Here is a 4,081-nt window from a genome sequence, read left to right on the forward strand (position 1 = left end):
GCTAAAGCCACATGAGACCCCTTATCCAATTCATGATCTTGAATTGACAGCCATCGTCTTTGCGTTGAAGATATGGCGAAATTATCTTTATGGTGAAAAATTTGAGATTTATTCTGATCACAAGAGCCCGAAGTATCTGTTTTCGCGATCCGAGTTGAATATGAGGCAGCGAAGATGGCTCGATTTACTGAAGGATTTCGATTGTGAAATCAAATAATATCCTGGAAAATCTAATGCAGCAGCTGATGCACTGAGTCGAAAGGTATGTTCTTTATCCTTATCGACGATTGGTGTTTCGAATTTGATAGAAGACTGCTGTTTGTCTGGATTAGTATTTGAAACAGATCGTCAGCCTCTGAGAAGATGTGCTATTCGGGCTGAACTAGAACTGATATTGAGAGTCAAAGAAGCACAGAAAGTTGATCATAATGTACAGAATTCGATTGCTATGGTCAGATCTGGACATCAATCGGAGTATCAGGTTTGTGACAGTGTTTTATATGTGAATAATCGTATTGTCGTGGCGAATGTTTCAGATTTGAGACAGCAGATACTGGCAGAAGCGCACAGCAGTCGTTTTAGCATTCATCTTGGTGGCAGAAAAATGTACAATGATCTGAAGGCACAGTATTGGTGGAAACAGATGCAATCTGATGTTAATGACTTTGTAGCCAAGTGTCTGAATTGTCAACAGGTCAAAGTAGAAAGAAAGAAACCAGGAGGATTGTTACAGAGTTTGTCCATTCCTGAATGGAAATGGGATCACATTTTCATGGATTTTGTAACACAGTTGCCACGTTCCTCCCGAGGTTGTGATGCGATTTGGGTCGTGATTGACAGATTGACCAAATCTGCATGTTTTATTCCATACAAGATGACATATAGACATGACCAGATGGCCGATATTTATGTCAGAGAAGTGGTCAGATTGCACGGAGTGCCGAAGTCGATTGTATCAGACCGTGATCCTCGGTTTACTTCGCACATCTAGCAGAGTTTGCAGCAGGCTCTAGGTACGAAGTTACATCTGAGTACCGCATATCATCCACAGACTGACGGACAGTCATAGCGGACTATCCAGACACTGAAAGATATGCTGAGAGCCGTAGTGCTTGATTTAAGCACTAATTGGCAAGTTGCATTGCCTCTTTGTGAATTTTCGTACAACAACAGCTATCAGACGAGTATTGAGATGGGACCATTCGAGGCGTTGTACGGAAAGAAGTGTCGATCCCCTCTTTATTGGGATGATATCTCTGAAGTTCCTTAGACTGGACCTGACATGATCCGAGATATAACTGAGAAAGTGAAGCTGATTTAGAAGAGAATGAAGACAGCTCAAGATAGACAAACCAAATATGCCAATGTTTGACCAAGACCGTTGGTATTTGAGGCAGGAGATAGAGTCTTTTTGAAGATTTCACCTTTCAGGGGCGTGGTTAGATTTGGCAACAAAGGAAAGTTGTCTCCACGATATATTGGGCCGTATGAGATTCTCGAGAAGATAGGAGATCGTGCCTATCGACTCGCATTACCGCCTTCATCATCTGGAATACATGATGTCTTTCATGTATCTATGTTGCGGAAATATCTCCCTGATGATTCTCATATTCTTCAGCCAAATGAGGCCGAGCTTGATGAAACTCTGAGTTATATTGAGAAACCGATTCAGATATTGGATCGTAAAGAAAAGCGACTCAGAACAAAGATTATTCCCCTCGTGAAAGTTCAGTGGAGTCGTCATGGCACTGAAGAAGCTATCTGGGAGACTGAATCAGACATGAGGCAGGAATTTCCAGAGCTATTCTATTGATGTGAGTTTCCTGTGTAGTTTCTGTTATACATTTCTTATGTGATATGATTTTCCTGCCTCTGATTTCGGGGACGAAATCATATCTTAGAGTGGGAAAAATGTAATGCCCGAGATTTATAGTATGTTAATATGAGATTATTGACTATAAATTGATGAGATTATGGACGGAAAGGAACAGACCGGGGAAAACAAGAGAAGACATGAGATATGTGCGAGGACAGAACCCCTCGCGCATATGCGCGACACGAGGCGTGCATATGCACGAGCATGGCAGAGAACCTCGCGCATATGCGCGAGAAAGGGCGCGCATATGCGCGAGCTGGTGGACTGACATTGTGTTGACACAGTAAGTCTCGCGCATATGCACGGAGACAGGTCGCGCATATGCGCGAGCAGATGAGAAGCCAAGCGCCGAGACAGTAGGTCTCGGGCATATGCGCGAGACGTGCAGTACAAAGATGAAGCCACTTGGCCTTCCCATGCATGATATATATATCAAAGTTTCATTTCCCCTTCAGAATTGCTGCAAGAATCGAGAAAGCTCCGGGGAAAACTTCAAATTCATATATAGCGTAGAACTTTGGCTGTGAAGAATCCGACCGTCTGATTTTCGATCCGAGCTTAGTACCGTGATCCTCTCAACAAAGGCTTCACATAGACGTAAGTTTTTTTATGTTTTGATATGATTTGAAAATATGACAGTGAAGGAATCAGAAATGATTGATATATGGTGTTCTTGACATAGTAGACATCGTATAATTGAAACCGGATTGAAGAATAGATACCGTATGAAATTGTTATTATTTTCGGAAGGGATTTGATTGAGATTTGATATCAGATTGGTATTGTGATTGAGTATGAATTGAGATTGATATCAGTTGAAAATTGTATTGCTGGATATATTGAGATTGTGCAGTTATACCGTTGAAACCAGAATTTGATTTAGTTCTGATTAAATTCAGTAATGATTTGAGTGGTGTATTGATATTATACTCCTCGATATTGTCATTTCCAGATTGAGTATTGACAGGCTTTGAGTTCGAGACTTCGACAGAGTCAGATCGACAGAAAGAAAGGTATAAATCAATGTTGATCCGGGATTGCACAACTCGAGTTAGATTTGACTTGAGTTTCCCTAAATCACATACTTTACTTTATTGCATTGACAATTGCAATTGAATGAGATTGATACACTTGGGCTAGTGATTAATGTATTGAGTCATAGGCTGATTCGCCTAGTCGTTGGCTGATTCACCAAGTCTTCGGCTGATTCGCCAAGGCACTGGAGGTGTAAATTATATCGATGTCGCTTAGGAGTTGATTCATTCCTATCGCTGAGATTCGATATATGTGTTAATGTCCAGAAACTGGGATCCATAGATTAGATATGAGTCGAGTCTGAGATGACGAGTCAAAGAGTTTTATCTGTATTCACTAATGTGTCATAAATTATGATATATGTTTTGTGATGCATGGTTTATGATTTTGTATATGACTTTATGCATTGCATGTATACATTGTTTATACTGGGATGATATTCTCACCGGAGTTATCTGGCTGTTGTCTTGTTTGTATGTGTGCATGACAACAGGTGGGACAGGATCAGGGTCAAGAAAAGGATGAGAGAGAGGGCAAGTTAGCGTGGTGATCCGGATTCAGAAGTAGATAGGTTTCAACACTTGATAGATAGTAGTTGAACCCTAGTTTGACTTTGTCGAACGTTGTAATAGATTTTTACTTTTATACTGATATGTATATTAAAAGGATTCCATTACTTTCCGCATGTTAAAAAAAAAAATTTTAGACCCTGTTTATCTTAATTAATTGAATTATTCCGCAAGAATGATTAAGAAATGATTAGCGTCCGGGTCCCCAAACCAATGCTCGCTTGATAACTGTTATTATAAGAAAACTCGACAAGTGGTAACGAATTCTGCCAACAAATACCAAAATCCATCACTACAGCTCTCAGCATATCCTTTAATGTCTGAATAGTACTTTCTGACTGTCCGTCTGTCTGAGGATGATATGTTGTACTCAAATGCAACCGAGTACGAAGGGCCTCTTGTAAACTCTGCCAAAAATGAGAAGAAAATCTGGGATCACGATCTGATACAATGGACATAGGCACACCATGCAATCTCAAAGCTTCTCTGATATACAATCTAGCCATCTGATCATGCCTATATGTCATCTGATAAGGAATGAAACATGAAGACTTTGTTAATCTGTCAACGATAACCCAAATGGCATCGCAACCCCTCACCG

The sequence above is a fragment of the Primulina huaijiensis genome, chromosome 9 (assembly GCF_012295235.1).
Source record: "Primulina huaijiensis isolate GDHJ02 chromosome 9, ASM1229523v2, whole genome shotgun sequence".
NCBI lineage: Eukaryota > Viridiplantae > Streptophyta > Magnoliopsida > Lamiales > Gesneriaceae > Primulina > Primulina huaijiensis.